This window comes from Gouania willdenowi, chromosome 12 (genome assembly GCF_900634775.1).
Source record: "Gouania willdenowi chromosome 12, fGouWil2.1, whole genome shotgun sequence".
In the NCBI taxonomy this organism is placed as follows: Eukaryota; Metazoa; Chordata; class Actinopteri; order Blenniiformes; family Gobiesocidae; genus Gouania; species Gouania willdenowi.
The window spans coordinates 15,703,808-15,726,482 of NC_041055.1; the positions used below are offsets into that span (position 1 = coordinate 15,703,808).

At 38.1% G+C, this 22,675-nt stretch overlaps 1 protein-coding gene and 1 pseudogene across 2 annotated transcripts in view; one reads left to right on the forward strand and one right to left on the reverse strand.

The window, feature by feature from the left end:
• Positions 1–22,675, reverse strand: part of LOC114473177 (breakpoint cluster region protein-like) — a 106,997-nt gene that overhangs the window by 81,690 nt on the left and 2,632 nt on the right. The gene's annotated exons all lie outside the window — the stretch shown is intronic.
• LOC114473874 (uncharacterized) lies at positions 3,329–3,446 on the forward strand (annotated as a pseudogene).

The following is a 22,675-nucleotide window of genomic DNA, read 5'->3' on the forward strand; positions in this document are numbered from 1 at the left end:
TTGAGAGGTGAGACAAAAGACGGTGGGGCCTCAACACACTTGAATGAGAACAAATAATACCAAAAAGGAAAGACAACTGTCTCCACTGACCCAGTTTTTTCAGTTCAGGGACCTGGGATACTCAGAAATGCTCAGTGTGTGTGTGTGTGTGAGAGAGAGAAAGTGTCACAGTGGGAAAGTATAATGTGCTTCATTTCATCCTCAGTTGTGACCATTTATATGCATTTAATTGGATTTTGATGATCTGCAGATAAATATAATAATCATTCCCTATCTTTTCTTTTGTGTACACACTTTTAGCCTTTTGTGGAACCATCTAACACAGGGGTCTTTGACTCTTTTGCAATGACTCCCTATCAAAAATATTGAAATTAACAATTATTTTTTTACAGACGGTATTAATGATTAATGATTTTGACACCAACTAGAATCACGATATAATGATTTGTCAACCTAAAAATAAATTATATTGTGCAGTCACTCTTCCACCTTCCTACTTCACCTCCTGAAACATCTACAGACTTGTAAACTTTCCTTGCACCTGTGATTAACCTTAAGTTTTAAATCCATGGTAAGATAACTAAATAAACTAAAAGACTATTCTGGAAGTAAATATACATTTTAATTGTGTGGGGACAGATTAGTTTAACTGCCAACATGCCGGCTAAATATGCATGCTTGATATGTGGCAAGAAATGAGCAATAAGCATGTGTTGACTGACATTAGCCACGGTTACGTGATGTTTTTAATTCGGAATTAGTTATTTCGAATTCAATCATTCGGGATTAAAGTGTTCTGCTTCGCGTTTACTTGGAAATAGCAATTCCCGAACTGAGGTTTACATGGAAAACCGGTTTATTCGGCTTTCGGTAATTACGCTTTAGGTCTGGGGGTTGGGAAGGATCTGATTGGACAGGGGGAGAAATGTGACGTGTCACGTCTATCGGGAGAAACACACAACAAACATTTTATTGTCGGCTGTAGCACAGAAGACCACACATGAGAACTGTTTTCACCTTTATTTTTACTGTAGTTTTGAAGCAGCAGCTCAACAATAACACATTTTGGTCCACGAAGCAGAAGAGCGATAGGAAGTAATCACCAGTAAATAAAGCGCAGTAAAACTCCAGAAAACAATAACCAGGACTGCTGTGTGCACATGAGCAACACATGCATTACAGAGTTCTAGTGTAACAATTACAAATCAAACATAATGTAAATGAAGAAGCAGTAATTATCTTTCAAGCAGAAAAGTCACCAATTCCATCTTCTACTCCTCCAGACCATACATTGTCCTTACATAGTGACAGCTTTAGTGAAGTTACTTTTACAAGGGTTGCAGACTGCATCTTTAAGTGTTGTTAACTGTTTACAAGAAAGAGGAATTATTTAATTCGGAATTAAAAACGAAATATACCATTTACCTAATTCGGAATTAACTTTAATTTGGAATAAATTAGCATTAGGAATCATGTGTTTACAAGGTCACATTAAAGAGGAATTAAAGCTCCCATGTAAGTATCATGTGTTATCAAATTATCAAGTTATTTTTGGTACCCCTTCAAACACATTATTTTAAAAAAAAAACTGTATAGAATTTTAAACACTATGTTATCTTCATTAAAAGATAATTTTTTCAGCTCCAGAAGGAATTTAATCGAGGTGACGTGAGGCAAAATTGTTCTTTTGAGAGTAAAGGTTGCAGACGCCTGATCCAACACAAAGATATCTAAATGAATACACAATCTCATTGCTAATATTCCCACAGCACAGAAGAAAAATGTCAGTCCTGAGCTTGTTTGTTTGGTCGATTTTCTACTGCCTCAGCAAACTTTAACACTCTGTACCAAACCAGCCCCCCTGAGAACTATGTTACTCATGTGATGTTCATCACACACCATTGACCCTCTGTGAAGCGGATGGTGAATCCTTTGCTCACTGGAAGAAGGTTGATCGACCAGTCGGTCCTGGTAGACGATGTCAGTCTGTACAACACTCCTTACTTTGGTAGTGATTGATCAAACTGTGCAGCCATAATAACCATTTACACAGCAATAATTACTATACATAATAATAATAATGACAGACACATTTTTCCTCTCCTTGTATCTAACCAACATCTTCAACTGTAAGCGTAAATTGGCTTTTTAAGTAGTAGACAGAGATAATGGTTATTTAATGGCTGACAGCATCTTCCTTCAGGGTTCTGGCCTTGGATGTAAAACCGTAACAGCAGCCACTCATCAATACGTACACGCTCAGAGTTGGTTATAGTCACTTTAACATTCAGTTTAACCTCTAAGGCTCCTCGTTTAGTGAGTTTGATGGATTTGATGCTTTCTGTGGTGACATGAGAAAAGTGCTCTGCTGAGCGTCCTTCAGACCTCCTGCTATCTATTTAATGTGTAATATTTGAGTGGGGTCACGCACACAGACACGCATGACTAAAATACAGGATCTGAAAAACAGCCCAAGGAAATGGAAGGATGACAATGCACTTTGCTCGTACAAATTTATTAAAAGACCTAGAGCACTCAAAGTAAATTTTTAATATATTCTACTCGGGGGTTTTTTTGACAGATAAAATGTACTGCAATATAATGTTCTCTTGAATTGGGTGATATAAAGAGACCGAATAGGTTATTCTTATGCTGCGTTCACACCAAATGTGTCTTCTGCGGCACTGGATGCATCTGCCGCGGCGTCCGCAGGATCAAAAAATGTCCCCAATTCGCTTCAGACGTACGTAAGCACCGCCCACCAGCGACACATCCAACTCGGTGAGTTTCACTGCCTGCTGAAGCGAGGAGCTGCGTTCCTTTTTCTCCTCACATAAACATAAACCACCAGTGAAAAAAGACGGTGTGATTAGCGGCTAATGCTATCCTTGCTCAGTGCCGACTTTCAAAGATGAAAACTACAGAGAGAACTTTTACCTGCTACCATCACCTCCTCACTGATTCTCCTCCACGCCAAATCCTTCCTAGTCCGGTCCCGGTTATAAAGACCGTGTCATACAGCTCCAGGTGGTCACACACAGCTTCTACTCTATGGTTGAATTGGAAAACAGACCAGTGTCCATGTTGACGGCCTGACTCTGATTGGCTTTCGTCATCCGAAACAGTCGCAGGAGTTCAGTATTTTCAACTCTTGCGAATGTGCGGATGTGTGTAAAATCGGGAGCATGGCCAACGCTCTTGACGTGAGGGTCCGACCGCACCGCCGCACAGGAAAAATTTCGCATCTGGGCTGCATCTATCCATTGACTTTGTGAGTAATCTGGACGTACAAATATTTTGTGACGCTTCCGGCGTGAACGCAGCATTAGATAGTGGCCATACCAGCCTGTCACTGCCCGATCCCCTTAGATCTTGGAAGCTAAGCAAGTCTGGGTCTGGTTAGTAGTTGGATGGGAAACCACTGAGAATTCCAGGTGCCACAGTGGGGTGGCAGTCACCCCGGTGGTATCTGTCATTGTGTCCTCGGGCAAGGCACTTTACCCGCATTGCCTAGTATGAATGTATTGTGTGAGTGAGTGTTGGTGGTGGTGGTCGGAGGGGCAGATGGCGCACTTTGGCAGCCTGGCTTCCATCAGTCTGCCCCAGGGCAGCTGTGGCTACAACAGTAGCTTACCACCACTAGGTGTGAAGTGAAAGAATAATTCCTTAATTCTGTAAAGCGACTTTGAGTGTCCAAAAAAGCGCTATATAAAATGTATGTATTAATTAATTAATGAATTATTAGACTCCCTCCTTTGTGAATATTGTTGTTTTCCTCTTCACTTTAAAGGAACTGTAGCTTAACAATGAATGATCTTGTTTTTGTAGGATATAAAAATTCATCGTAACATCTAGTCAAAACATTTATCAAACTTAATATGTTTAAACCTACAGTATGATGCATATTTATTGTTAGCTGCTAGCATGATGGGCAATGAGGGTACAGAAAGTAGATGTACAACATTGATAACACTAAATGTTTCCTATAGAATTTCACAACTTTTTTTGTGGTAAACATTGACAGACTTTTAAGTGGACAGGCGTTTTCGAGTTTTGTTTCATTCCGGATCCTCACTTAGCCCTGGCGTTATATTTTCTTTATGCTACATACAGTTAGCCAAGTCATTTTTTCTGAAACATACTGAAGACACAAACTGCATAAAGGTTTATTAATCCCCAGCAGACTTACCGGTAATGTTTAAGTCTTCTTTTAACTGAGAATGTGGCAACATAAGCTCGGTGTTCTCTGACCGCATCAAAAATGAAATGCTACATTGCCAGCTCATTCGCTTACATAAGAGCTTCAGCTAAGACCTGAATTTTAAAATACAGTGAAAGCACACACTGAAGCATGCAGAATGGGGACAGTGAAAAAGCTCACTGCTGTCTGTCTAATAGGAGTCTGTACATTTAAATGCCTACAGTTTAAGCTGGAAAAAGAATAATAATGCACAAAACAGAAACTACTACACAGCCATTATTCTCACATATAATGAGTGTTTAAAGGTTGTTTTTTTTTTTTTTTTTTTTTTATCAGGAAGCTTTCTAATCCTCACACAGACACGTTCAGAGGCAGCAGAGATTTAGTAACCGTGCTCAACACTTAAGCTGACAAAGAAGACGTGTAATTCTTCTATATTTTTGGAAACGCATCATAGATGGGATGGAGCCAGACTGTTTTTGCTCTTCCTCTTTATGTGAACAAATGTTTCCAGAATGTCTGTTTCTTAGTCTGTCTGTTGTTGGTCGGAACGACACCCGAGAACAACAACAGTGTGTCCATTTAGATGAACTTTTCAGCTGAGTCACTACGGGTGCAGTTGTATATTTGGCCTGTTAGTAGAAGGAGTGACAAGACAATCGACAGCATGGCTAACAGCATTGACTGGAGCTTGATAGATGGCCATCACCTGATGTGTACGCACATAAAGAGGAAAGTAAAGCGGCTCCAGAGGCTCATCGGTGTCTCACATTAAACTCTTGGGCAGTAATAACTCAACTTTTTGTCAACAAAGGTTCATCTATCAAAGTGCTTTCATCCAAAAAGAGTTATGTTACATCACGTAAAAGAAAGATATTTCATTTTTCGAAAGAGACATTTAAACACACTGTGTGTTATGTTTTGTATTTAAAGGTTCAGTGATAGTGAATCAATTATTCAAATAGTAGACACATAAATTCTGAGTGTTTGGAATCCAGTACCTCACATGGAAGCTTTGTTATGACAGTATTTGGATTAATGTTTTACCATGACGCCTTTGTATGTGTGATAGATAGTTTAAATGGGATTTACTACTTAAATAAAGATTAGGTTTAGAAAATGTAAACCCTTTTTGACAGTTTTGTGTTTTTCAGTGCACCTTCATTTTTCAGAGGTGGTGACACCATTTTTCTCTTGGACCAGAAAAGTTTTCCCCAGACATCCACTATCCTTCCCTGGGATGGTGACAAAGGAGTCTTTGAGGCGACATGTTTGCCACTTGTGAATTTCTTCCGGTTCTATTTTTCACTGAATCAGTCGCTACCTCGACATGATAACTTCATTAATTACAGATAATTCTATCAGTGTAGCTTCCACCGTGTGAAGCGCTGTATTTTCTGGAAGTCATCCCTCTACTAAATTGAAAACAAAGATGACATCATAATTTTTATGTGCTCTGTTGATTTAAACAACAGATTATTTGAGGCTTAATGACTCGTAGTGTTAGATGCAGGAGTTACGCAACAAGGGAACATTTCAGGAAGGACTAAATGTAGCAGCTACTACAGATGTAGGATGGCTAAACTCAAGACATAATCAGACAATGCATCAACTATTCCCTTCTGAAATATTTAACAAGGTCCTCTCCTCCGATGTTGGCCCTGACCATGAGTTCACTTAAGTAATCGATGTGGTTATAAATATCTCTCAGCGTAGTGCAACGGTAATGAAATTATTCCACTCTTTGTCTGGCCCAGAGAGCAGATTGTGGGCACCACATGTCTTCATATAGATCACTTTGTCTTTGATGCAAAGTCACTCTGCAGATAACAACTAAATGCACAAACACACACGCACTGATAGAACAAGAAATCACTGTAGTTGTGCCCACTCATCATCGCTTATTGGCCAATGGGATGTCCATAAGTCACACTGAGTCATACGACAAGGCCTACAGGGTGTGTGAGTGTGTGTCTACTGTAAACAGTGAAGGGTGTGAATATTTCTGTGTTGTTTTTATTGTTGACACAGTTACAGTTACTTATGATGACTCGTCCTCTGGCTTAGTTACAGATCACTGCAAAGTCGGGATTGGAAACGATGTCGAGCATTTATGGCTTTACAGTGACTCTGTGAACATCCAATCAGGAACTGCTGATCAAGCTGAGAAAAATGACTGCAGACATCAAATATATTGTCAAAAGTGCAACTTTATTGCTGTTATTGTCCTCAAGAGTTAAAATGCATAGAACAATGCCAAAATAAAAAAGTAAATGAGGCTCTGTCATTCAACAGTTTCAAGCTTTAACCCAGGTTTAAGCAAAAGTGCAACGGCACACAGTAGCTTAAATTTTCTGATTACGAAATCAGATAACTACATATTCTGTCATATAACAAACTCTTCCCTTAGCGTCTCAGCATAGTGTGAATAAAAAATGCCCAGTCCTAATATACAATATAAATGTTTCCAAGTACCCTCTGCAATATGCTCTTGTACCCCTACTGATGTGTGTACCCTTCGTTGGGAAACACTGGTCCAGATGTTCATTGAAATTTGACCACACAATAAAAAGAACATGGACCTATCTTCTAGTGACAGGCCGAACCCTGAGCATACAGCCTGTCCCTTTGGCTCACCGTGCTGCTGTTTACACTGACGTGAGTCCTGCTCGTCGACTGCTGCTCAACACGTTTTGTGAGCCTTGACAGAGGCTGAACTGTGGGCTTAAGAGTGTTTACAAAAACTCTTAAATAGCAGGTGGCCGCCCAGGGGCGGGATCGGTCTGGTGGCTGGCGTGGTGGGCTGGGTCCCAAAGCGGGGTGCTGCACAACACACAGGCTTTGGTGTAATGGGTAGTAAAAGTAGTAAATGGTTCAATTTGGGGTTATTCAGTAAATGTATGATAGGGAACGAGAGCGTACTGCACATTTTACTGATGAGGAAAATACATTTTTACTCAATTTTTATTGATCCCGCGATTCTGGGATCAATAAAAAAATGCGTCCATATTGATTTTTTTTCTTAATTTAAAAAAAAAAATATTTATCATTATTATTTTTTTATTTTTTATACCTTTAGTTAACAAGGAAAGTCTTTCCCACTGCAGGAGACATTGTAACTGCACAAAGAAGTTCACTGAAACATGGGCATGTTGACCAGCTTGTGTTTTTTCAAAAAAATCTAAAAAGAAAATACTAACTTTCTGCATTTATTTGTTGTTCTAGGCATAAATACCTCAGTTAAGTTGCACGAAAGTCAAGTCAAGTCAAGTTGGTTTAAAAGTCTTTTTTTTTTTATTTTAAGTTGTTGGCACATGGCATGTTAAAGCCAATGTTTTGAGTGTAAAATATGCCAATAAAATATATTTCATACATAATGTTCTCATGAAGGTGTACACATGTACAGATTAGTTGTTTCTTAAGTCATATATTTAAAAAAAAATTGCAATAATCGCCTTATACCTTAATATCATATCGTATCGTGACCTACTGTATGTATCAGGATACGAATCGTATCGCCAGATGCCAGACAATACACACCCCTAATGCAGACTGCTCACTGGGCCTCTCTGAGAGAATTAAATTCTGAATACTCTCGTGTAATAATTAAATTAATAATAAATGCTCACGATGCCCCTCCCCCTGCCATGACTGGATGCTACAAGTACAAAATATTCCGCTGTGCAGTTACTGACCATCTAATCCAGTGATTCTCAACTGGTGGGTCGGGACCCAAAAGTGGGTCGCAGACCTGTACTGTACCTGTACTTAATGTCTCTCATGTTGGACTTGTCTTTTATTTTGAAAGAAACTTTTCTTTTGACAGGCATGCTGTGAAATGCATGTTACACAGGAAAATATAGAGATTTATGTTTAAAAAAAAAAAGATGATATACGTGTGTTTTCAACAGCTAATTGAGAAAAAAATTAATTTGTGGTTGAATTCTACAAAAAACTGGGACACAATTTAATGACCGTGGTAAAATGTGGGTCCCAGGGTGAGACCAGTTGAGAACCCCTGATCTAATCCTTTAACTACTTACCATGTTTACAGTTAGGAATGCTATTTTTATACTAGAAAAAATATATGAATATTATCTGTAAGTGAATAAATAAAGACAAAATAAACCTATAACTCTGTACAGTCGAGTGGTTTATTAAAAAAAAACATGTAAACCATGAACATGAAAAGTAATACTCCTCGTTTTGAACCTTTAAATTCTATGACATTATTTCTGACATATTGTTTAATAATAACGCAAAGAAACTCTAACATGAGATCAGTTGGAAACTTTGCTGGATGAGTTTTGTAAACAAACATCGACTGTTCTATGAACACTATTCCTTCCTGCTGCCTCCTTCTCTGCCTCCCCCCACCCCCCACTCCACCACCACATGGGCGAGATAGAAAATGACGTAGCGAGATGCTTGAAACCCTGTTCACAAAATCTAACCATTTCTTCAGCCAGACAAGTAAAATGAGACATTTTCTCCAAAAAGTTGTGCATTTGTCCATCTGTGAAAGAATAGCAGTGATGCACAACTAAGACATGCATGAGTACACCATATTGTTTTTGGGAAAAAGAGGTTTAGTCATGAGAAATCCTACTGTGAGTCATAAAGCCCCTAAAATAAATCAGCTTTTCTGAACATGGGAGTCTCTTTTTCTGTGGTTGTTGTGTTTAATGGCTTTATGGTTTGGATGCAAACTTCTACCCATTAAATAAATACATGTGTTTTTCTAAACTTTCACACATCATTATATCTTACAGGCTTACGGCCGAGCGTCAACCCTCTGTGGCTCCATTTCATGCCAATTCATACAGTTTAGTACAAAGTAACTGTTGATTAATTACATCTCAGTACAAACCAATCAGGGAGATATTTGCTACTTTTAACCAGCTACTGTGTTATTTCAGTGATAGCGAATGTGCGCCATTGATCTGTCACTCCGAGCCTTTCCTGCAGACACTTTGCTCTAAGCATGCTCTGCCATTTATTGCTCCTTTAAAGTGGGCCAAGTGAGGGGGAGCAGCAGTGACAATGACACAGGATGATATGTACAACAGTGAATCTGGATCAGTGAAAGAAAGATGAGGCAAATGAAGCAAAAGACACAATCCATAAGCTAACGAAAAATAAAAGTCAGTGTAAAGCAAATTCAGCCATTTTCTTCTAAATACATTAAATAGGTCATGACTGTATTCCTTAAAACATGTAAAAAGCCATTCAACCATTTAGAATTTAATGGTGGCGCTAGGCTTCACAAACTGTGCTTCCAATTTCTGTGTTCAGGATTTAATGGGCAGGTCAGAAATCATAGCCACGTTACGTAACGGAGCCGTCGTTAGCATAAATCCGACCCTGCTGCTGAAGAACACCAAACTTCCGCGGCCTCCGGTGGGCGTAATTTGGCCCCTAACCGAAAACAAACCACATATTCAAACTCAGGGGAATAAAACGCGTTCGCTGGTGCCACACTTTCAATGAAATTTGCATTTTTTTGCAACCCGATTGTGTGTTTCACCTCTAGCGGACGTAGTTCTGACTCTACCTGGGAGAGATGCAGCAGACCTTTCCGCTGACACCTTGTTTGGCCTGGGGTGAGTATTGGCAAGGATGTTGCAATACGATACGTATCACGATACTTGGGTCACGATACAATATTATCACAATATATTGCGATACTGTACCCAGTTAATGAGATGATGTAAACTCAAGTTGCTGTATATGTTCATCAGAAGATATTGATCATTCAGAGGACAAATTTATTATTATTATTATTATTATTATTATATCTACCGGAGTGGAGGTGTGGAAGTGGCACAATTTTCAAGGTTTTTATGTAGGAACAGTAGCTGGTCAACATGCCCAGTCGTTAGGCTGCTCCGCTGAGAAGTGACAATGTCTCCAGCAGTAGAAAACACACATCCACGAAAATGTGAAAAATACGATAAGAAAAATATTGATTAAATATCAGAAAAATGAAATAATAAATAAATCAAAAGAAAAAAAATACTGCTCTCTCCCACAGACAGTAAACAATGGCGGCGCCCTTCCCGTGCGTGGGCGTGGTTTCAGCGCCTCTAACTGACACGCTCCCAGCGTCTCAGAGCAGAGAGAAGTGCTTGTTCTATTTCTGCTTTACACAGACTTTAGACAACAAAGCTACATAGGCAGAATCTAACTGAACATAGCTATTGTTAAAGGTCAGATCAACTCCCCTTGCTATCATGTCATCAACATTTACACAACCAACAGACAAAGAATCCGATATGATCAACCTTCCTAATCTACATCTTTGTTTACCTAAAGTCAGGACTTTTAGGACAAGCTCTTCTATAGAAATTGGCCTAAGACCTTAAAGGATCATAGGACAGGATCTAGAAATCAGACTCCATAGTGACAGCACGGTTGTTAGTGTAACTGCAGCCATCAGCCAAGCCGCCGCGGGGGCGCGAATCAACTCTTTAGGACTGGAGCACAGCTGATTAGATACTGTAATTAGAGGATGGATACCCGACCAAAACCCGACAGGATCCGACGGCACAGGACGGGTCGGATTCGAACATATTTAGAACTGGTGGTCGATCGGGATCGGTCACATAGTGTCGTTTGCACGCAGCGTTCTTCCTTTTCTGCAGCTTCAACGTTGAAACATTCCTTTTTCTGCACAATAACATGGATTATCCTTATCTTTGATACATGGATTATGTAAATAGATCTGATGGGTCTCTTGCGCGCCCCTGTTTGTGTTTGACGTTCGCTTGATCCCCGTGCGCTGATCTGATGTCAACATTAACAGTTATTTGTTAATAAAATCGGTGCTTATCACATAAAAAAACGTATATATGTCATTTCTTTGAGAAAAAAAGTGAGGTTTTCACTGTCTGGTCGGACTCGGACAAGAAAATGCGGCCGGATCCGCACTCCAACTGTGACACGGTTATTTATTTACTCGCCGTTCATGTGACTGTTTACTGCAAGACCTGCGCACATGCACTTGCATTCATCTGTGGAACCAAACAGTAGTTTAGTCCAGCGTGCTTGACTTCTTTCAGTCTCCAGGTCGTCTTCTTCACATTCTTCTTTATTTCCGGTATTGGGACGCCTCTCCAAGCCGTCGAGAACGTGCACTAGAGTCATTTGACGTCACCATCAGCATCATTTGACTTCACGTCTGTAGAACTGCACGTGAAATTCGTACCAATGTATCACATGCATCTGTTTAAGGCAATAGGTAGAAATGTGTGTGGACTCTTTCTCTTTGGTTTTGAGCGCTCCATCACCCATTAGCATTAAAAAAAACTTAAAATGAATGTTTATTTTTTCACAAATCCTGCCCTATGCTCATTTAAGTGTTAATAAATCATTTTTCAGCCCCTAAAAAAAACCACTCGTGTTATGTGCTTTGCTAGGTTTTCTTGGTTGAGCGAGGAAAGCTTGAGAGTTGGATTTCTTATCTCCAATTTGTTCTGGTGTCTGTAGGTAAGAAATAGAAATCAGTGCTGAGGTGCTGGCTTGCGTTTCTTTCCCCGCACCCGCCTGTCAAGAGAAAAGATTACTAACAATAGGAAAGATATAAAAGAACAATGCGGCTAGGGATAAAAGGATTCAAGTCTTGAAAAGACTCAACAGCAGACATTTAATAACAGATTTCTACAGATAAGTGATTCACATTTCTCAACACCTGTCTGCGTACCCATTTAAACATATTCAGGAATCGTAACAAGACATTTGATTTCACTGATACAGACTGAAATATTAAAAGCCACAATAGTAGGTGCTGCTTCGGCATATTCTTGAATACAATTGTTCATGCTACAAACTTAAAAAAAACTGTTTTCATGACCGTGTCGGGCTTTAAAACACCATTTAAACCACCTCATGCACCCCAGGCTGAGCAGTACTGAGGGCAGTCAGATGGAGAGAGTGGCCAAGAGGACTAAAGAGGGGATATTAAGTGACATAAAAGGGATTTCACAGAAGGAGCGATGTCACTCAAGGGCATTGAGGGAAAAATGGAGGAATCAGAGGAGGCAGATCGCAACATGAAATGCAATCCTCCCCAGGAGCCGACACTCCCACTGCAACAAATGCACAACAAAGGAGGACCAAAGACAAGAGAGGAATAACGATATCAAACCTGGACATCGATATCTTCAAATATTTATATTTCTTTTTCCATGTTTTTTGTGTTTAAATTTCTACTCAAAAGAGATGCTGCCTGTTCTTATTCTGATTGATGCATAACACGCCCACCTTGAGAAATCTCTGCCTTTTTATGTGTCGACCATCCTAAGCAATAACTAAAGTGTTACAATAAATAAATACATTCATTTACTGTGCTACAAACAAGAAGGGGAGAGACCTGTGCTGAAAAAAATTAATAACTATTCTTTTTTAATATTTTATTATAACAATTCAAACTTCTTTACTAACTTATTGTTAGCTTCTTTAATCATTGTGATTTTGATTAGTGTGTAAATGAAACAGCAAGATGGTTACTTCTACCCTTTTGGGATTAAACTACTACCAACAATAGCGGTGGGAACCTCTGTGTACCTCACGATACGCGATACAAAGCTCACGATAACAATTATCTCACGATACGACAATACTGCAGTTATCAATATATTGATCAGAAATCAATCTACGATAATCTGACATAACAAGAAGAAAAAAAGATTGAGTGAAAAAATTAAATTTTGATTTTATATCTCTGAAAGACAATAAATAGAAAAAGTGTCCTATGAACAGTGACACTATTTTAGTGCAACATTTCTGTAAATATGTGTCAACATACCAATGTAAATGAATGACTATCTCCATTAGTGCTTTCTGTAAACAAAAAATAGGGTCTTTCTTACCAGTGACACCATAATAGTGCAATATTCCAGTGAACAATATACTGGTTCCTTCAACAGTGACAACATTTCTGTGAAGACCTATCTGCACATTTTAGTGAAAAAGCAGAAAAAGTTTTGAAAAAATAAATTTTTTTTTTTTAAATATTTAAAAAAGCAATATACTGGTCTACTGACCAGCTACACAAATGTCTAAGAAATTGCAGATATTTGATAGTGTAGTAGCCTACATGTCAACTCTATCTCATCCAGCTGCTCATGTTTTGCCATCAGAGCTGTTAGCTGTGGCTAACAACAAAGCTAACATTATACAGCTTTCTTGTGCGTCTAAAACTATCATTTTATAATGTACCCCTGCTGCTTTTGCAATGCTTTCTTTTTGTTTCAGTATCGAAGAAAACAATGTATGAATACACAAATACATTACAATTAAAAACTTTCTCACACAAATCCATCTAAGGCAGTGGTTCCCAAACTTTCCACAGTCATGTACCCCTGAAGACATTTAACCTGAAGCCATGTACCCCCTACTACTGCACACTTAATAAAACATAATAATGTAATGTCATCTCCAATGTAGCACTACAGTGAATTTCACCTATCCTGTTGAGGAATAATATATAATAAAAATAACAAGAATATTTGCATTTCCTGAAGAAAATGCAAGTGCTGGCCCGTGTTGCACTGCATTAGCTATCATTGACATTAGCATTAACTTAGCAATAGCATTAACCTAGCATCAACATCAACATTAGCATAGCAATAGCCTAACATTAGCATTAGCTTAGCATTAAAATTTACCTAGTATCAGCTTTAACATAGCACTATCATTAGCCTAGCAATAGCGATAACCTAGCATTAACATTAACAAAGCAATAGAATTAGCCTAACAATAGCATTAACCTAACATTATCATGGACCTAGCATAAGCTTTAACCTAGCATTAGCATTAACCTAAGTTTAAGCTAGTAATAACATAATAACCTAGCATTCGCATTAGCACTCACTTTGTTGCATTAGCATTAACCTAGTAATAGCATTAGCTGCTCTATTTATGTTCTAGTTTCCAACGTTGTCATTGTTTTTAATTTTCATTCACATACCCCATGACAATACGTGTACCCTGGGGGTACACGTACCCCACTTTGGGAAACTAGGTGCTAAGGAATTCCCAAAGATATGATGTTACTCACTAAGTAACTGGAAATATGTGACACGTTTGGTTTTTATAGCGTGATTTATTCCAACTTTACTCAGTTTACTCAGGAGCCAGAAAAAGGCAGTTGATCAACAGCCAGTGACATTTCGCTCATTACCTTGATGATGGTGTGCTATTTCTTTTTCATAGCTATGTGTGTTGAAATCTCTGTGCAGTTTACTGGCAGAGCAGGTTCATTTCACTATAATGTAAAACACAGATACCTGCTCCTTAAACGGCCTTAACAAATGCTGGAAACTTGGGTTTGAATCAATGTTTCCATACTGTATCTGTATATATTTAGATCTAAATCTAACAGATTGAAATACAGTCAACATCGGTAGGGTTTTGCTAGTGTACAGCAAACGCAGCAGACTGGGATTTCCTCTGCTAGCCTGAATCCCAGAGATTTTCTTTCAACTACTTTTTGATAACACTCTATAGCCCCGCCCAGAAGAGTCAAAACAAATTGAAGTCAATTAAATAAATGGGTAAACATAGACTTTTTGAGGTCTTGGACAACTGAAATCTGTTAAAACCAATAATATAAACTAGATATTTCAAGTTACCTTAGTGACAACTGCCAATTACCCAAATAATTATATTTTTTATAATACAATGCAATCTTAGCTACACTCTCTGAATACATTCAATAGCTGATCTAATACATGTTTTTGAAGTAGTTGAGTTTATTGTGTACAATAAAATGCAAATTGCAAAGATTAACTAGCATCCCTCATAGATTATCAATAAGTCGTGAGATTGGCAGATATACAGATTTGACAGCTTGACAGACAAAAATAATATTTGGTCTGGGGATTGGTAAATGCTTTATATAGAGTTTTTTGTGAAGATCTGGCAAAGTATTACATTGTATTTGTACAGTTTCAGTTTATTATCTAAATCATTTTTTTTAAATAGGTTGTTAATTGATTGAAGTTGTATTCAAGTACAAGTAAGTCATACATATAATACTCAAAGTGAAAGTTACTAGATACTTTCACCCCCTTTTTTGTTAATAAATCTTGCACAATTGGAACTTACGTAACTTTTTTTTTTTTTTTTTTAAACAAAATAACACCAATGAATACAATTCAAATTTTTTAAAAGTATAGGAAAATTTATGAACTCTAAAACTGAGAAAATAACCAGCATTCAATACTATTACATTTAATCTGATTGGTCGGCTATGATGTGATGCATTTGATTGTTGTCTGGTCATTCTGTAGTTTCACAATGTCCATTGGTATTGTTTTTTTATATGTAAATGGCGCTGTTATATGTTATTATGTAGTTGCATTTTTCACTGTATGTTTCCTGTAATTTGTGTTAGTATTCCTTTTGGGTTACAGAGTAGAACATTCTGTCCAGGGATTGCAGATAAAAAAATAGCCCTTTGGCTAATTCTAGTATATTTTCAGTATTGACATTAATGTACACTGTCCCTGTTAAATAAACCAATAAATAAAAATAAAATAACAACAAAACAAGAATAATATATAATTTGTTCAGTAACGGTGTCGAAATGTAATTATTTATTTTAATTATTTTAAAACGTATTTAAGTACCAGAAAAATTACTGATTTACAAATTTACTCAAAAAAATACAAGTACCCATAAAAGCAACTCAATTACAGTAACGCGAGTACTTGTAATCCATTACTTTAACCTATGCTTGTACCATGAACTTGGCATGTCTTTTCCTTCAATATTGCAATATTGTATCATAGCCTATTGGTATTAGCTTACAGCTAACATAAAGATATTCATAGTTTGAATTAGTATTTATAAAATTCTAAAGCTAAACCAGAAAGTTATGTGGTAAAATGTGGTTTAAGCAGGATTTTTTGCCTGTATGTCCCTTGTCTAACAGAGGAAAAAGGAAGAAATTGTCTCAATCTTCTTTGTTGTATCTTGTGTGGTTTGAGAAAACACTAATTAGACATAAAGCACTGCCAGCCTCTGGCTTTAAACTTCACAAACAACTTTCTTTTTGTTTCTGAGATTAGCTGGAAGGTTTTTCCTAAAGAAAATGTGTTATTTCTCACTGTGGATTACAGTTTAGGATACTTTTCCTGGGTGTGCTTAAAATGATTCCACGTACTAAAAACACAAATGTTAAGCTATTAATGTTAGGCTATTCATTTTACTTAAAAAAAAAGCTTGAAAGGCGCTTTTAAATAAAATTAATTATTACAAATATTATTATTATCATTATTATTATTATTATTATTATTATTATTATTATTATTATTAAATGTTTTTAACGGGAAAAAAAGTGATTCTAGTAGAGTCAGTTGTGCAGACAAACAGAGTTAGACTCTCTAGACTGTAACAAAGGTGTACTGCTGGCAGTTGGTATTGATTTAGGTTTTATTTTTATTTTTAATGGGGATTCTTCAGGGCAGGCACTCTAGGACAATTTAGCGAACGGGCGGTCCTGTTGTTGCAGTAAAAGGAGAGCAAGGGCAACTTTGAGCCCTCTCTGCTTTTCTCTGTGCTCGGTAGAAAACAAAGAAATAAATGTGACGCGTCTCTACTTGGTTCCAAGCAAAAGGCCACACTACGCAGCTGAGAGAATAAAACATTACTGGGAAAGAGTTTAGGAAAAGCAGCACATTGGCACAAAGTCAAAAGTAAAAGAAAAGAAATGATTTAGGATAATGATTCGCAACCACTGGGCTGTGGAGCAGTATGCATCCTTGGACCATTTGGTGCTGGGCTGCACATGGTCCAGTAATTTTATTTTGCAAAAATTACCACCCTGGTGGGCGTTAGCTAGAGTTGCTAACTAACTAGCTTACTATGTGATTGTCACGACGGCAGTCACCTATTGCCCTATTCTCCAGTCTGGACTTAAGCGCTTTTTTACGCAACCTGCAATTACGCGCTTCTCTCCTGCGCGTAGTCTCCGGTCCAGACTCTTGACAACGCGTAAGTCGACCAAAAACGTGTAGTCTGTAAATGAAGGCGGTTGTAAATGTCATTGAAAGTGCACTTTTAATTTGAAACGCCTTCATTGATAAACAATGTAACAGGTTGATTTGATCAGATTACTGATCAGACTATTGATCAGATTATTGCAGGGTGAGGATCAGACACATTTTTCTGTCTGAACTACAGTTAAAATCTCTCTTTTTCCCCTCATATTAACGCCAGATTAACGTTTGTTTGTGTGGAAAGCCTGATTTTATTAACTCTTTACATTCCTGCATTCAGAAATGATTAGCGTGCATTAGTCGTCATCATCATCATCTGTCATCAATGTTTCACTTGCTATTTACTCTTGTATTGGATCAAACTGTGGCTTTACGTTGTACACAGTGTTAAAATAGTTTCATCAGTCTGGCGCCTGTCAGTTTCATAATAACGAGCCGCAGCAGCCGATGCGCGCACACAGCTGATCAGCGCCACAGTGATGTCATCGGGGTTCCAATCAAACTGATGATGCCATCAACAGTGTTCTATTCTATGCTAAAGCTAAGCTAACGCAGTGCGACGCTGTTTGTTTGTACACAATAACTTGAAAAGTTAAGAACAGATTTTGATGACATTTTCAGGAAATGTTGATAATGGGTCAAAGAACAGCTGATTGCATTCTGGAGATGTTCTGGCTCCTAAAATAAAATATATAGATATATACCATATTTTCCCCATCCACACTGTGGAACTCCTGTTAATGTCAATATGAATACATACCTCCGACGGGCACTGTACTAGTTAACTATAAAATCAGATGCAAACATCTACTATAACAAGTAGCAGAGAACAAAAGAAACACCATCTATCTCACTTAACTTAACTGTTGCAGTGGTATTCGCTAAATGCATATAACCTCTTTCCTTTGTGGAAAACACAGATTTCACCACTTGTTAGAGACAAAAAGGGATGTAGTGATATCATCCTGACAGCCTCTCGCACTGATCCTCATTTTAAGGCAGGAACTCACTTTAAATACATTGAGATGATTTCAAAAGAGGGTTATAGAGGCATATAGTTAGAAAGATTATGGTCAGTACAATGTACAGTAGGTGCATTTACAGGAAATTTTACCAATGGAGATTTTTGTTGAGCAGCTTCTACTTTCGCAATTTGAAGAGCTGCAACTTTACTTGAACTAAAGAACTGGGATTCAGTTGTTGTTTTTATCCACCACTGCCTCTCCTGTCACCATTACGAGCTCCTGTGTGCCTGTGGAGGTAACCAAGGCTTTCCCTGCCAACTTCACTCAATTACACACATTCAAACCCACACACACACACGCACACGCACACGGACTGAAGGAGCCTTTTTTTTTATGAGCTACAGTCACTGCCCACCCCATGTGAGAAAAAGAAGGTCATTGTGCCAAACCAGATGACCGTAAAGCCCTTTCCATCTCCCGTCCTCTCTCTGCATGTATGAGGAAATACATGACAAATCACATGATGCTGTGGACGGCGTCGCACAAACACAGGCAAACGTAAAGCTCGAGATCTGTGGGAGCCGCTTCCCACTGATGCAGAATCTTATCACCCCTGAACACGCTTGTTAAAGGATTTATGTCTGTGCCGAGCAAACCTTCTGAGAGCAACTCACACACTGGCAACAGGCTGAACTGGGATTCTCAATAGATACTTGTGTTTGGAGATCACCTCCGTTTTTTTCACTCTTGATTTTTAGCAGAATGTGAGTCACACATTTTCCCAAACATCAGCAGCCGTGGTCGGGGCTCTCTGTGTGTTGACCCAGGAGGCGTTCAGCCATGGTGGATCGCTGCTTCAAAAGCACACAGCTCAGTGCACAATAACTGGAGTTATGCAACAAATGCATAAAAAAAAGATTATATCATTAGAAAACAGTCAGTCATACATGCAAACAAAGAGTGCTTTTGTGCTGATAATGTCAAATGTTTTATAAATTTCCACTGTGATGCATTAAAATGAAATATGATATTATGCACTTTGAAAAATATGAAACCGTTGGGTTGCATCTAGGACTGTGCAATTAATCGAAATTTGATTATGGTTTCTATTATTACACCCAACGGTTACAAAAATAAGATAACTGAAAACAACCAATTCTTATTTTTGATTTTATTTTTTATTTTTTATCTTATTTTACAACTTTCACGATTTCGGACATCTACAAATAATAAAGTTCCACGCGCATGCATGCTCCTCAGCCCCGCCCCTCTCAAAGCTAAAGCTAAAGCTAGCCTGCGGGCCAACACAAGGAAAGTTGTTTCTAGGGATGTCCCGATACAACTCTTTCACTTCCAAAATGATACCGATATTCTAGCTTTGCTTATCGGCCGATACCGATATTGATCCGATACAATATCAGGACAAATCATACAGAATTGTATTACTTATTTTGTAGTGTGGAATGATAGAAAAGGCTTGATCAAGTGATGTTACTCAAACAGAGAACAATAGTATGCAACAGTAGGTTACTTTGTTGGAGTCTATATGGATAGAAGTGCTGAAAATTTTATCGAAGAGCTTACATCGGTGATTCGATAAAATCCGATATTCGTTTTCTGGCTGATATCGGACCAATATCCGATATCAATATCGGATCGGGAAACCTCTGGTTGTTGCTAGCGGTCTTGAAACAATGCAGCAAAAACGCTTGGTAAACAAATGGCAAGTCAAAATCTCTTATATGTGAACACTTTGGGTTTGATGATGAAAACCTAGAGCAAAGACACATCACTGATTTGTTTTGTGCAAAAATGAACAGACTGGATTTTAATGTTTGAAGGATTGTATTCATATTTAAAATCAATATTTTATGTTGTTTTGGTCAAAAAAGGAATAAATATTTGGTTGACAAAAAATTGTTTGAATAATCGTGATTTCAATTATGACTGAAACAATCGTGATTATTATTTTATCTACAATCGAGCAGCCCTATATCTTAATTATAATTAGTCATGATGGTCATACATATAGGCTGCACAATTATGTCCAAAATGATAATCATTATCAATATTGCAAACCTGATTAAAATTACAATTATTTATTACGTTAGGAAAAAAAAATCGGTGTTTTTATTACACTACTTTTAAACAAACAATATGTGTACACTAGTTCACAGTGCAAAATTAAGCTTTGAATAACAATTATACTAAAAACATAATAGAAAAAATTAACCCAAGAACTAAAAATGTACCAAAGGCTAACTGAATAAATACACTGTTATAGAGCGCAGAGCCCATATTTTACATGTAAATATTGTTAACGATCAAGTTTGTGACAACAAAAATCCTGATCACGATTCAAATTTGATTAATTGTGCAGTCCTACTATATGACAAAAGTCCAGCCATGTATACAGATACTTTACAGCTTTGTAACGTGAATTTATTAAACTGTAAACCTGCTGAAATATTTCAGGGTGCTGGAGCAGCGTGGATACAGTATATTTCTGTTTGTTCTTATTCGTTGTTTGACAGGCGTCCTGACTTTGTCGACAGTTTTCTTTAGCCTTTACTTCACTCCATTATTATGATGTCATAAACACAGTGTTCTGCTCGCTGTGTGACAAGTAGTCTTACCCTGAAAATGCCCCTGTATTACATAAACAGAGAAGATCTCTTCTTTGACCTCGTCAAAAAAAACAATCCTCCACAGCTTCGACATAGAAGCGTATACTGTACTCGCACACTTGGTACTACAGGCAGAGCAGCCTCAAGGTATGAGAGTAAACATCAAACGTGTGTGTGTGTGTGTGCGTGTGTGTGAACATTAGTCTGTGTGTTTCTGTTACACAACAGGAGAGTTCATTCCCATCTGTGTCTCTTCGCAGCCCCCGCATCCCTGACCAACGAAGCGAAAAACGACAGCTCTGCCTGCCTCCGTCTTCTCCACCTTCAACATTAATATGAGCCACCCACTGAAGACACACCCTCGACATCTCTTCCTTCAGTGTCTGTCTGTCTGTCCATCTGTCCAATCTCAGCAGGACCTGGAATGATGCATCCACTTCCCTGTCAACATCCAGCCTGTTTTTAAATCCCACAGGAAACAAAGAGCTCTCTGCAGGGTATCCAGACAAACATTTTCCTTCTTCAGCTTCAAATTCCAGATTATCCCACTAAATGCATCTGTCGGCAACATATATACCCCAACAAACGGCACCCACTGGCCCCCTCCCCTGCTCCATCTCCATCCCCGCCACTTCTGGCTCACCCTCACTTCCCACAGGGCTCATTGTTGTGGAAAAGATGGTAAAACAAAGAGGGCAGAGAGTGCAGTGATAATCCGTAACATAGCAGCTGGATCCTTCGCAGGCCATTGGCTGTGGACTTCACTTGTTTTTTGGGCTCGGAGGCAAAGTGCACACAAAGTTGATCAAGGTCTGATAAAGGTCGAAAAAGTGTTACCAAATTTTAAAGTTGAATTTAAAGCACTTGTTCATCACTTTGCATTGTATTGTATCATTAATGTATAGAAATGTGATCACTAATGAAAATATTCAGGCAATAGTGAGTTTCAGGTTGAATTTGGAAAGAATGGAAAAGAGAAATGTCAATCAGTGAAAGAATGATCAATATTCGACGATTGCACATGTAACACTCAACTGTCCCAATGTATTTTCTGCTCAGATTTCCAATGTTTAATTTGTCTATTTTATATAATGTTTAGGATAATACCTAATTGGTCCCTTCATAGGTAGATTCTAGAGGTGGGAATATACACTGAGTTCACAATACGATACGATAGAGGACAATGGGCTCGCGATAACGATCCGATACAATATTTTTGAAAAGTAAAAAAATAGAAAATATTGCAGTTTAACTATGAGTATGGACATACACTTACTCTGGGTATGACTTTTCAACTCGACAGGAATATAAAAAACAAATCATAACAATCTGGTGTGTAGCAGATTGTGGCGTTTTCATCTTGTGTTACGATAACAATTGTGTAAATCACAATATCGTCCTACTTTTTTCATCATTTCTGTACGATATGAACCGAAAAGCACTATTTTGTGGATTCGTTTCTGATAAAGCATTGCACAAGTTGTTCAAAGCACAAATCAATTAGCCACTCGTAGCTAAAAGCGTGAGATAACCAAAAATGCTATGATCCAGAACCAGCAGTCTGTACTACATACAGTACATACTTGAATGAATGAATAGTGTCACAAATAGTGAATAGTGTCGTGAATAAAACCTGTTTGTAATCAGCAAACTGTATGTTCAACATCTTTCACTACCTGGAAGGGAAAGATGTGGAAAGGTAAGAGAAGGTAGTCAGATAGGTACTGGAAGTTCCAGTACCAATCCGACTACCTTCTCTTGCCTTTCCAGTTCGTCCTGGCACTGAACGAGGGTGTGTGCAAAGCTAGCTTCCTGATGTCAATCAATATATCAACATCTGTTACATTAAAGAGTTCAAACACAACTCCTTTCTGTGTC